Consider the following 14,445-nt stretch of genomic DNA (forward strand, 5'->3'; position numbering starts at 1 on the left):
TAGTTTAACATCATACCCAGGACATACTTTTATTTAGTCTTACTCAAATTTAATTTGAGGCAGTTTGTACTGAAACTATTCTGTTCAATATTTTTTATTGCAAAATAAATTTGATTCCATTTGTTAACATTACTACAAAAACTATTGACTAGGATTTGAACCAAGTGCCTTCTTTCCAAGACGAGTGTTATGTTTACAGAGGGAGTAGACGGCACAGACCACAAGGGGGCATAGTAGCTCTATTATTTATTATATATATATATACACTATATATATATAATAATCAAACAATAATAACATAATAAACTACAGAATGGAGTGTTACAAATGTGTAGGAATTAATGAGTGTGTTACCATGACTGTTGAGCGAATCTTTCGTCAGACCATAGGGGCAAGGCAAGAAGGCAGTCCATGGGCAAGCAAGCGATCGAGGGCTGGAGAGAAGCAATGAGATCCGTGTCCAAGCAGGGGCCGAGGATCGAGGAAGGCAGTCCGGAATCCAACAGGAAAGTCGAGGCACACAGCTCGATCACGGGAGACACGGGAAGTACTGCGGGAAACATAAGGGACATAAGACACGGGAATTGGGAAGACAGATTGAGAGCAAGTACATGGGAGGGAAGCCAGAGACGGGATGCTTACTACGAAGAGTTAACTACGTTCCGGCGCCGGATCTTCTGGTCCGCTCGTCTTTATACTGCTCGCCTTCATCAGTCCCAGGTGCGCTAATTGCTGATTGTCTGCAGCCTAGCCGGCACGTGGGCACGATGCGGCCAGAGCGAGCAGGGGCGTGTCTTGGCGCACTGCCAGCAGAGGCGCCGGCAGAGCTTGCAGCAGAAGACACCCTTTTGCACTGCGCCACGAGAGCCTTTAGGAACTTAACCTAGGGGACATTTGTCATTGCATTCTTATCAGTATCGGAGCAGGAAGCGGCTGGGAATATGCTTGCGGAAAAATTTAATATGGAGCGCCTTGTCATTCATTGATACTTCTTCAGGCACAATGGGCCCCCTTTGAATCGCGGGGCCCTACGCACTGCGTTTACGGCGGGGCGGCCCTGCTCAGACCTTTTTGTGTCCGAGCTGGTAAATATTGAAGATCACTGCAACCTTCTTGCAAATAAAGAAAGAGAACACCCGTGTGCTTGTTGAGATGCACTTAGCAGGTAATTACAATCTGAGGAGCGCTGGGGAGCGACAGAAAACCTTTCATCGCTCGCTCTTGAGATGACCTTTCATCAGTGCGAAAATGACATTCTTCACTCCATGTCTGCCGTCCAACTCCCATGTTGTCCTCATACGAAGTCTGCATACAAAGCGGCGTATGAGAAGAGCACCTCTCTTTTGCTCTGGGCTCTGAAGGGATCAGTAATCTGGACACGTGTGAACACCTCCCAGGCTTCTTCTACAACCAGCGCAGAGTGCGGGAAAAGTGCTTTAAGGCCACAGAATGTACATGGCAGTCAGAGAGTAATTTGTCAAGACAGCACATTAACTGTGTCCTACCGTAAAGCACTCACAAAAGCTCCACGTTCCATTTATTTAAAAGTGACTTGTCTTCAATACTCTGTGAACCTAATAATTACAGTGAAGTGCTTCACTTGAGGAAGAAAATCAATTAGTGTGTGGAATGTCAATTATATTATATATTAAAACAGTGGTACTGTACCTCAGTGTTCAAACGCCCTACTTTTCATAGGATTTATCTTAAAAAAAAAAAATGTTTTCACAAAAGTTAGCTGCGGTGTTTGTATACCGTCTCGGTTATCAGATGACCAATAATTGGGCATCACAAACTAGTCTGTTCTAATCCTGTGTATCATCTGCAGAATCAAGTGCCCCAACAAGTGCCTTTTTACTGTACCATATTTTTCGCACAATAGGGCGCACCAGATTAAAAGGCGCACTGCCAATGAGCGGGTCTATTCAGGTCTTTTTTCATACAAAAGGCGCACCAGATTATAAGGCGCATTAAAGGGGTCATATTATGATTTTCTTCTAAATTTAAAACACTATCTTGTGGTCTACATAACATGTGATGGTAGTTATTTGGTCAAAATGTTGCATAGATTATGTTTTACAGATCATCTTCAAATAGCTTTCCGAGCGTCTCTTCAGGATGCGCCGTTTTGTGGGCGGTCTTATTTTCGTGGCTCATCTTCAACAGCGTCTTCTCCCCGTTGTCTTTGTTGTAGCGGTGTAGCGTGCAAGGACGGGAGTGGAAGAAGTGTCAAAAGATGGAGCTAACTGTTTTAATGACATTCAGACTTTACTTAAATCAATAATGGAGCAGTATCTTCTCATCCGTGGCTCAATAGTGCAACATCAACGCCGGAAATGTGTCCCGTGAAAAACCGTCCGACCGGAACCCTCTAATACAGTGGTTCTCAAACTTTTTTTGTCATCCCCCACTTTGGACAAGGGGGAGTTTTCAAGCCCCACCTGCCCCCATCGCCCCAACAGAACGCTAATGCCAAGCTTAACATTTTCAAATTTATTGAACATCAAGTAACATCAAGTTGTATACATTCAAACTCAATAACATAAAATAACATCAAGTTCAATAATAAATCAAATAACTTGCATCAAGTTCAATAATAAATCCAATAACTTGCATCAAGTTCAATAATAAATAAAACAAAAGTGTTATAACTTGCACCAAGTTCAATAATAAATCAAATAACTTGCATCAAGTTCAATAATAAATAAAACAAAAGTGTTATAACTTGCATCAAGTTCAATAATGAATCAAAAGTGTTATAACTTGCATCAAGTTCAATAATAAATCAAAAAAATTGTTATAACTTGCATCAAGTTCAATAATAAATCAAATAAAAGTGTTATAACTTGCATCAAGTTCAATAATAAATCAAATAAAAGTGTTATAACTTGCATCAAGTTCAATAATAAATCCAAAAAATTGTTATAACTTGCATCAAGTTCAATAATAAATCAAATAAAAGTGTTATAACTTGCATCAAGTTCAATAATAAATAAAATAAAAGTGTTATAACTTGCTTCAAGTTCAATAATAAATCAAATAACTTGCATCAAGTTCAATAATAAATAAAATAAAAGTGCCACTTTGCAATCTTTGCAAAAAAAAGGAGGAGCTATGCATTTTGGCAAGACAGGAAAAGTGAACAGGGGCGCCGCTAGGGATTTTGGGCCCCATGAAAAGAATCTTTACAGGGCCCCAAACACAGCGGCAACATTTTTTGATGCTATTTTACATACAATTATGCATTTTAATGGTATTCTGAATACAATGGAATTAATTTTGAGTCATTTATTTGCTGCACCACTGATTCTTGAGACTGTAGTAAAATGTATTATATTTTGTATTATATTATTATTATTATTTCAACACACACAGCTGCTCACCTCCTTCCTCATGTGGGGGCACGGGCTGATCCAGGGGCAGGGGGACTTGGGGGCTGACAGACAGCTGCTGCTGCTGCTGGTGCACTTGACTGTTCAGAATGAGGCATCATTTTGACAGAGGGGAGATCAACTATTATTGAATAAGAGCAGCTTGATAAATGTTTGACTGGATTGATTATTTAACTAATATAGCAGTAAAATGTAAAAATTCAGAGTTTTCTTGAGCTAACATGGTGAGAAAAGTGAGCTAGCTTATTACCACAGACAGGGACAAAGTTAATATGCATAACTTTCCACCACAACTAACAAACCCACCTTTTTTTGGGAAATATTGGGTGACATATTGTCGACCCTTCAACTCCTTCTCCTCTGTTATTTTATTTTCCTTTCTTTTTTGGCTGCCTGATTTTTGAGGCATACTGCTGTCTCCTCCGCTTTGCCCGCTGTGGCGCTGTCTGTCTGTGACAAATCGTCGGTGCTCTACCTGCAGCTGATCCAGTCGGACTGAACCATTTTACGTAAATAGAGGGGGGGAAGGGAGGGCCCTGCAGGTGTTGATGCTTCCAAAACAAATAAAGGTATTGTTACCAGGACATGGAAAATAAAACATGTGTGATTATATGTTAGTTAATAACTTAGTGTCATTATTTTTTCTGTATTATAATTTCATCATCATTAGGGGCCTCTCTGGGCCCCCCTCCATCATGGGCCCCTAGAATCCGTCTCCTTTACCCCCCCTTTTCGGCGCCCCTGCAAGTGAACATGAGTTTTACAGTACTCCAGCATTAGTGGCTGCAATGAGCCTGTTTTGCACTGCACAGCTTTTCAAATCGGGGTTGCAGGCTTGACACTGCCACTGTTAAAACCTCATTGAGTTCGGGGCTGAGCTGCCTTGACGCGAGTGCATTGGACACAGTGTGTTTAATGCGCATTTGGCGCAACCCTCTTTATTAGAGCCTGCAGCCCGTTTCTTTACCCTGCCATGGTCTGTGCGCCATCAGAGCAAAAGCCCACACAGTTTTCCCATTTAAGGTTGTGTTCTTTGAGGAAACTGTCCATTATCTCGAACAGCTCATCAGCAGTGGCTCTATTTTTTATGTATTTGCAAAACAGCAAATCCTCGCACAGTGACTCGCCATTCACAAAGCTTCCGCTTAGCCCCGCCCCCATTAGTTACTGTTGCTATGTCTGTCAAACTTGCGCTCCTACCTAGAAATTTAAAGCCTACAGGAAAAATAAGTAATTTACATTTATTTATATAGCGGATTCCACAGACAGAATCACAAAGTGATTTACAGTGTGTATAGAAAATGAAAGCATAGTAAAAAAAAAATTCTAAGAATATAATTAAAAAAAAAAAAAAAGAAGTAAAGTGAAATTTCCTCCCGTTCCTCGCGCCCCACCTGTCATGTCTCTATTCCCCACCAGTGGGGCGCGCCCCACACTTTGAGAAACGCAGGTTTAAATAGTGAAATGGTTTGAATGTCGAAGATCTGACGCTAAACTGAAATACTTGTGTAATGTAGAAATGGATTGAAAGTTTAAATAGATTAAAGGTTACAACAGCATGGATTCGTGGTAAAAGAGTGCAGGCACTAGACTGTAGTCCAGACCTGTCTCCCATTGAAAATGTGTGCGCATTATGAAGTGTAAATTACTACAACTTAAGCTGAACATCAAGCAAGAATGGGAAAGAATTCCTCCTAAAAAGTTTCAAAAATTGGTCTCCTCAGTTCCCAAATGTTTACTGAGTGTTGTGAAAAGGAAAGGCCATGTAACACAGTGGTAAAAATGCCCCTGTGCCAACTTTTTTGCAATGTGTTGCTGCCATTAACACGCGAAGTCCCAGAGAAGGGTCAATTGACACTTTTACCTAGAAAACACACAAGAGGGTCATTTGACCCCTAGTCCCCCCTGTGGACACTCCTTTTGTTATGAAAATGTGGCTGTTAGTGGCACACGGCAGGGGGCCACTTGAGCCTGTGTGGGGGAGGGGACCTTACAGCTCAAGCTTTAGTTCTGAGGTAGGTTGTGTGTGTTTTTGCAAGGATCAACAGAATGAAGGGATCAACACTCTGACATTTATTGTTAAAAAAAATACAAAACAAAACATATTTACAAAGAATGAAAAAGCAACTGTTTTCCCAGTTTTGGTGTGGAGGGTTGTTGCAGAAGCAATTGTTATTTTTGTGTGCCAAAAATAGTTTAAAAAAAAAAATTTACAAAGAAAAAAGCATATTTACAAAGAATGAAAAACCATGTCCATGTAAACGTGACTGACATACATTTGAGCAGTCACTCACAATCCTGGCACTGCCATTGCTCCTTTCGGCATTTCCCACATGTATAATTTTTCTGTCTACCTAGACCAACTGCCCCTAACAGCCTCATTACCATAACAAAATGAGTGATTAGTGTATTCGGGAAAAGCGTCGGGCCAAATGACCCCTCTCTGGGTCTTCTAGGTAGACAGAAAAATGCTGGGACTTCTAGTGTTAAATTCTAAGTTAATGATTATTTGCAACAAAAAAAATAAGTTTCTCAGTTCGAACATTAAATATCTTGTTTTTGCAGTTTAATCAATAGAATATAAGTTAAAAACGATTTGCAAATCATTGTATTCTGTTTTTATTTACGGTTTACACAACGTGCCAACTTCACTGGTTTTGGGTTTTGTAGTATGAGTCTTGAAATGCTAAATGTTGGTGAAGTTAGAAAAGTTTGCATACTTCAAGAGGTTGCAAAGTAACAGAATCTATCAATTTTAGCTGTGAATGTGTCACATTAGCTAAAATGCTGGCATAAAAAGTCAACATGCTAACAGGGGAACAGCTAGCATACTTGTAACATGGCGCTAAGTAATAAAATCTATGAATATTAGGTTTACAATATACAACATGAGTTAAAATGCTAGTATACAACCTTAACACGCTAACATTAGCACGGTAACAGGGGAACAGCTAGCATTGAATTGTGATTAATCATGATTAATGGTTGCTTGCCTAATTTAAATGAACTGTAAAAAATACCCTAGTATTTTGACACAAACGCAATTTTTCATAAGCAGTTTTGCAGATGTTTAACTAAATATACATGTTTTTCTGATTTCTTTAGCATTCACTTTTGAGCTCTACTGAACCAAACCTCACCAGAATTCCCTTACAAGCAGGGAGAGACCGCTTGAGAGATAGGACTCGGTTCGCTGTTAGTGAATGCCTGAGTTCCAACCTTTGCGTTCACACTGGACCAAATGAACCATACAAGCTAAACCAAACATGATAAGTGCAAGCCTCAACCCAAAACATTATCTTGCCTTGGATGAAAGCATAGACTCAAATATCATCATCACATAACATCTCCTGGAAATGGTAATCCATAAAACACTTATACTTATTTTACTTAACATATGTGTAATTGTAATGGGAACCCCTGAGCCTTTGGACAGCCGAACCCAGACAGTAATTGCGGATAAATGAATCACAAGTGAGCTGGTTTGTGGCAGGATGCAATGAAGACAAATTAGACTTTGGTGTAAAGCAAAATGTAATAATCCAAGACTAGAAGCAAAAGGATCAGTTAACCAGATTAACCTTAAACAATTAAAGTATTTGTGGCCAAGGGGATTCCTGCTATACAATCAGTTATCATATTACCTTAATGCTAAACGATTGCAGGTTTAGTTGAGACAGATTGAGAGACTGCAAATATTTACCTCCTGTCTTTGAGCTCAGTTTTATGCAGTAGGATGCATTAATAATTAATGCAGTTGCAATACTCTACATACATACAGTGCAATAGGGAGACTGCAGCAAGATGCTAGTTGATATATTGTGCAAACTTATGGATGTGTTTATTGGTACATTTTTAATTATCACTTATGTCTAATTATGTATTGGTTGGATAGTAGACATAAAAAGTATGAGGTTTGTCTGAATAAAGAGTGGCCCACTACTCCTATTGTCAAACACTATCTATCCAGATTCCCAGAAGCCAATTATTGGTTAACAATAACTTATCATTTCTTGTGAGTAATGGTGTTTTTATCACATTTGTTGTGTCTTCAATGGGCAAAGTGAAGTTTAATATCTTGGTAAAATCTTTTGATTCTGACAATCGGTAATTAAAAGCTGTTAAACATGTCCCTATTTTTGAGCACTGCATGACACCCAAGTGAGAGCAGTGTTTTACCTCCCAAGTGAAACACTATCTATTACATCCATTGCGTATTCTCAAGATCTCCAAATGGATTGGCTGATAAAACAGTGCCAATGCTGCTTCCGCACTCCAGATATCCATCCCTATCCCCTCCTCTGGGTGTGAAGGGGAAACTAGAGCCTATCCTCCTCAGCCTCCCTTGTCCATTCACTTTGGGAGCACTTCTCTGTTTGCACCAGTAACCAGCGGGCCACCATAGTCGAAAGACCCAATCGACACAACGGGAGAAAATGGGCGCACCAGAGGAAGAAGCACCACGTCCGGCATCAGACATCACCGTCTTTGGAGCCAATTGTACCCTCCATGGTCTGAGCCACATCTTCCTACCCGGCGGGGTGACACTCCGACGGCTGCTATGGGCTGCCGCCTTCAGCTCTTCCCTGTCCATCTTCCTATACCAAGTGGCCGATCGTGTGATCGAATACTACCAATACCCGCATGTCACCCTCCTGGACGAGATGGACAGTCCCGTCATGTATTTCCCCGCCATCACTATTTGCAACTACAATAGTTTTCGAAAGTCGCAGGTCCGCAGGAACGACATCTTCTGGATGGCTGGGCTTCTGGGTGTGGAGCAAGGAGACTTTGATGACTTCATGGCCGCTTTAGGGCAGCCCACGGACAACAGCAAGTTTTTTCCCAGCAAGACTTTCAACATGCTGGAGTTTGTGCAGAGAACCAGTCATAACATTGAGGAAATGTTGCTGGACTGCAAATACAGAGGCAAAGATTGTGGTCCAGAGAACTTTACGACTGTAAGTAGGACTTTAGTAGTACAAGTCTGTATGAGTAATAAAGCCCATCCGTTTTCTACTGCTTATCTGGTTCAGAGGCACTGGCTTTGGTGAGAGGTTCATTCTAAAAAACAGAGGTACAAGATGAGAGCATTTCTGTATTTATAGGTAAACATTTTTAGAATGTCCTCTCAAAAGTTCAAAATTGGTCTTTAAGAGGCCACACATATACTTTTATGCTACCAAAAAGGGGAAATATAAAGTACACATTTGTACCATTTCAGCTCAAAGACAATATCTATTACTAGTGGTATTTTGTGTACCATTTGTGTTTTGCCACTTTACTAGTTGTGTCTTGTCTTTGTCTAGTATAGTCTACACACAGGATAGTGAGAAACGCAATTTCGATTCCGTGTATGTCTTGTACATGTAAAGAATTGACAATAAAGCTGACTTTGACTTTGATTTTAAATAGGGTACGGTATACTAATAGTAGTATAATTATAGTTAAGGAATTTGAAGCCATTATTATTATTAGTAATAATAATAAAATGTTGTTGCTACAAATTGATAAGTTGCACACAATGGACCTGGATTGAAGGGTATGGAAATGTCTCTCAAAAGGGTATACCCTCCGTGACAAGCATTGTACCCTTTTAGGGTACACGCTGGTCCCTCTAATTTTGATCGTGTGCTATACACCCTGGCCTGGATTAGGGTGTATAGCTGTAACAATGTTGCTCAGAATTAATCGAAATATTTAAGTGACATTTTGTAGGCAGAAACGATTTGAACCAGTCTTTTGATGTAATGAAATCCCTATCTCCCAGTATTTGCACACCATTAATAGTTCATTGAATAATTGTGCAAAGCAACTCCAGGCATGGATGAAGGTGTGCCATAAGGGAGTGTAATTTAGCAACTCACATTTTCCTGGCATAAATGCCCCCAAAAAACAAATGTCTGGGTTGAAGCGACCGCTCTGTCTCAAATGATAAGATGCGAATTGTTTCGTTGCCATATGGCTCAGCAAATCTCTGCCGACATATCACGTCATGCATTATGAAGTAAACATATGCTTGCTGTCATGACCGTAGAGTTAATAATGCAGTGTTATTATTGTCATATGTAAATATCTGTGAAGAGTGGAAACATTAGACCATATGTTTTGACTGCCTCATTTTGGATATTCCAACACAATCAAAATAGTTTTCTAAGTATTAAAAGGTAATTTTTCTTGCCGCCTCCTTTATGTTCCGCTCTCACGCACGGTGATAAAATCCTGTCAGCAGAATTTGAGTGGAACTTAATGGTCCTGCTGTGGGGACAAGAGACAGGTTGCATTTGGAGTGTTTCGGTGAAATGCCTCATTGACTTGAATGATGAGAGCCAAGCAACAAAATGAGCACAATTTCTCCTTTCATTTATTAGCAGGAATTAAAAGCAGCAAAAAATGGATGAAGAATGACAGCTGCTCAACAACATTGCAGCCTGTTGTGTAAAGTCTTCATTAAAAATGGGCTCCAGATTTAAGTTGAAAACCTGTACATTCAAGCTTATGCTGGCAGATTTTGATACCGCCGTCAGGTGACCTTGGCTTTTCACATCCACCCGCACAAAGGGCAAATTTCAGCTAAATGTCAGAAACTAGAGATGGACCTAAGTATAGAGAGGGACTGATTAAAGATTTATAGAGTCACTTGAATTGCCCCTCCTTGGCGTGCTGATCTCGCTGTAGGAGTCTTCCTCTCACAGGAGGAATTGTTATAAAGTGTCGACGTCAGCATTACCATTGTGAGGTGATCAACATCTGACAATTAGAGCTCTGCATGATATGTATATGTAATCATGCCAGTGCCCCATGCTCACACGTTAAACTTGTATTGTTGGTTAGAGACTGTTGGCGTTAGCAGGGTTATGTAAAACCATTTAAAAGTTGTTGTGTATTATTTTAAACATGCACATTTAGGATTCTATACCCTTTTTTTTACAATGCAAGTGGTTCCCTATTATGCAAATTATAATTTTAATTGGTGTTTTAACAGTCTGCGTCACCAGAACCTGTTTATGAAAACCAAACATGAGGGAAAATCTATTATCTACCTCACATGTTGGCTCTTTTGATTACTTTTGTCGTTTTTATGACCTCATGAAGGAAAAACCTTCTTCCTTCCTCATGGAAATATATATATATATATATATATATATATATATATATATATATATATATATATATATATATATATATATATATATATATATATATATATATATATATATATATATATATATATATATATATATATATATATATATATATATATACATTGAAATAGTCTTGTGATTTTTTCCCACACATACATATTACGCTCTACCACGGTATCGAGCACTATTTTTTGGGATAATCTAATTAAGACATATATATATATATATATATACATATATATATATATATATATATATATATATATATATATATATATATATATATATATATATATATATATATATATATATATATATATATATATATATATATATATATACATACACACTACAATTCCTGTTTACGGTGTTACACGCAGAGCCGTGTACGCCCCCCGACCTTGCTGCCCTATGCTTCGCAGAGGATTCTGGGAGATGTAGTTAATTTATGGCCAAAGCTAAAGAGTCAGAAAAAAATTACACACCGAGTTTTTATTTGATACCTTCGTATGTCACGGCATTATTGTGAAGACTTTGGAAATGCAATACTGCTGTAACTACAATACCATTACAGTCCTAATAATAATGTTAGCAAATTATCTACTTTAAAAAAATACAGTGGTAAAAAATGATTTGGTACATTACATGGGCAAGTACCGGTAAATGTCAAAAAGACAGCCAAAAGAGGTTTGTGGATGACAATGAATCTAAATGTAAAATATAATGTAGAAATGCACCCAATTGTAGGAAACGTAGTCTTGATTTTCAAAATGTACTTTCGGGGTTTGCATGACAGTATTTGTGCTGGTGGAAATGTTCCTCTTTTTTTCTCAATTTTCCTCTTTTTTTCTAAAAGGGTGCTCACATCCCCGTACTAAACGTGTGCAAAGTCGGAACTGCAATCGTTTTACAATCATTATGAGAGACAATAACACACGTCTTTTTTCTTTTAGGATTTTAAAGATAAAAAACGCTTGGAATGGAAGTCACTGTTGTAGCCTTTAAAGAACTCTAAAAAAAAAAACTTCAAAATCCTCCAACGTTTTATATACACTCTGCAAGTCTATATATTACACTTAGACTTCCTTTTTATTGTCATTCAAATTTGAACTTTACAGTACAGATGAGAACGAAATTTCGTTGCATTAGCTCATGGTAGTGCAAGATAAAAGAGCAATAAGGTGCAGATATAAATAAATAGATTACTGTACAGATAAATATATTGCACTTATTGCATATGCATCCACGTTTATGGATGTATGTTATATTGTCTTTATATTCCAGCGAGTTAATCAATTTTAGGGGGGACTTGAGGGGATTATTTTAATGCGTTCAAGAGTCTTACGGCCTGAGGGAAGAAGCTGTTACAGAACCTGGAGGTTCTGCTACGGAGGCTGCGGAACCTCTTTCTAGAGTCCAGTAGTGAAAACAGTCCTTGGTGTGGGTGGGAGGAGTCTCTGCAGATTTTCTGAGCCCTGGTCAGGCAGCGGCTTTTTGCGATCTCCTGGTAAGGAGGAAGAGGAGTCCTGATGATCTTTTCCGCCGTCCTCACCACTCTCTGGAGAGACTTCCAGTCTGAGGCACTGCAGGCTCCAGTCCAGACAGAGATGCTGTTGGTCAGCAGGCTCTCTATAGTGCCTCTGTAGAATGTGGGAATGGGGGGAGGGAGCTGTGCTCTTTTCATCCGACGCAAAAAGTGCATGCGCTGCTGAGCTCTTTTTACAAGAGCTCCGGTGTGTAGGGACCAAGTCATATTGTCAGTTATCTTCACCCCCAGGAACTTGGTGCTGCTTACCATCTCCACCGCTGTCCCGTTAATGAAGAGTGGAGTAAGAGTGGAGTGTGGCTAGACTAGTGCTTCCTGAACTCGACGATGATATCTTGGTCTTGTCGACGTTCAGGACCAGGTCGTTGGTTTTGCACGAGTCAACCAGATGTTTCACCTCCTCCCTGTAGTCCATGTCGTTGTTGTCACGGATGAGGCCCACTACTGTTGTGTCGTCCGCATACTTCACAATGTGGTTAGTAGTGGACTTGGCGCAGCTGGTCTGCACATCCCTTAAGCACCCTGCCCGGTATGTCATCAGGTCCGGCTGATTTCCAGGGGTTCACTCTCCTCAGGGTTCTCCAGACATCCGCTGTGTCCAGGTTGAGCGGCTGCTCATCAGGGAGAGGGATGGATTTCCTCACCGGAGTGGTGTTAAGTGCCTCAAACCTTACAAAGTGGTTGTTTAGGTCGTTAAGGAAGCTTGTGCTGTTGTCACAGACATACGGGGGGCAGCTTTACAGTCCTTGATGACATGTATGCCCTGCCACATTCGTCTAGTGTTCGTGGGGTTCTCGAAGAAGTCCTGCACTTTCTGACTGTGAGCACGCTTTGCAACCCTAATGGCACGGTTCAGGTTAGCTCTGGTTGTTTTAAGTGCTACCATGTTGCCTTATTTAAAAGCCTTGTTCCGAGCCTTCAGCATTGCACGTACCTCACTGTTCATCCAGGGTTTCTCGTTGGCCCGTGTGGGGATGTTCTTGATCACACTAACATCCTCCATGCACTTCTGAATGTATGCGGACACAGACTCTGCATACTCCTCCACACTTATGTGATGATTGTCAGTGGCGGCTGCCTTGAACATGTCCCAGTCTGTGCTTTTGAAGCAGTCTTGTAATGCTTCCATTGCTCCCTCTGGCCAGGTCCTCACCTGCTTCACTGTAGCTTGCTTTCTGATCAGCAGGGGCTTGTATGCAGGAATTAGCATCACAGATAGATGGTCTGAGGAGCCGAGGTGGGGGCGGGGTGCAGCTTTGAACGTGTGCTTAATATTACTGTACACCATGTCCAGCGTGCTTCCACCCCTGGTTGCAAAATTCACATATTGATGGAAATGGGGGAACACAGTTTTCATGTTAGCTTGATTAAAGTCCCCTGCCACGATGAAAACTCTCTCTGGATGTGTAGATTGCAGTTATTGATTGCAATATATAATGTAGTAACAGTCACATTCATAACAATTTGTAATATGTATAGTATTTACCGTATTTTTGGTCATTTTAATCATTGCCGGGACTGATTTCTTCAGCGCATTGATTTCCATTTCCATAGCAGCGCACTTCCGACTTCTGGCAACAAATGTTTGTTCCTACTTCCGGAAACAAATGCGAGTGTGTTTTTCTAATAACGGCAGACTTGGTAACTGACAACAAAGATGTCTATTTTTTGGCTGATGATTCACAACCTTATCTCTTTGAAGCTAAATATACAGAAGATGAACTATTGCTTCTCGAAGCCAGCACGGAGGAAGGTGAGACATTGGAGAAGACGGAAGCAGAGAGAGTGAGGTCCGCATGACTCGAAGCTGTGAAATGCGGAACTTGAAGCCAAACTATTTTGACATAAAAGTAGTGCTTACCCAAATAAACCGGAAAAAATGTCCCCGGCCAGCTGGCCAAAACGCACAATTGTCCATCGATTGTGTCACACTTTAATATTAATCATGATTCATGCAGCACATCATGCGTGTTATTACAACTACAGTACATACGCTGTCTGGCTTGCTCCATACAAACGAAAGATGATATTTGGGCTAAAACTTTACAGATACTGTAATGTGATTGTTCATGTTTTTCAGTCAGTACATATTGCTGTTCTACCGCAGTGTTGTGCAGTACAAGCGCAAACACGTTTTGTGTTGACGTAGAAGCTAGCTTATCTCTTGCCGTAGCTAGCTTTTACGGCTAATACCAAAGCACGCCGATGTGTTACTGTGCTGTGCTATGAAAGGGTTCCTCTGTGTTCGCTCTTACAATAACAATGTTGCTACAGTTTGGTTATTATACAGGTTACGTACCGTAATGAAGTATTTTTGACGATTTTTGAATGCATTTTTTAAGGATTTAGTGGTAGAATTGAT

At 40.1% G+C, this 14,445-nt stretch overlaps 1 long non-coding RNA gene across 1 annotated transcript; it reads right to left on the reverse strand.

Moving 5' to 3' along the window:
* Nucleotides 1-355: 355 nt before the first annotated feature.
* On the reverse strand, nucleotides 356-4,260 carry LOC133631425 (uncharacterized). Its single transcript, XR_009821463.1, has 3 exons — nucleotides 3,699-4,260; nucleotides 3,384-3,472; nucleotides 356-550 (listed from the first exon to the last, which is right to left on the reverse strand). It is a non-coding gene; the product is annotated as an uncharacterized LOC133631425 (long non-coding RNA).
* Nucleotides 4,261-14,445: the final 10,185 nt, after the last annotated feature.

Source organism: Entelurus aequoreus, linkage group LG16 (assembly GCF_033978785.1).
Source record: "Entelurus aequoreus isolate RoL-2023_Sb linkage group LG16, RoL_Eaeq_v1.1, whole genome shotgun sequence".
Classification (NCBI taxonomy): domain Eukaryota; kingdom Metazoa; phylum Chordata; class Actinopteri; order Syngnathiformes; family Syngnathidae; genus Entelurus; species Entelurus aequoreus.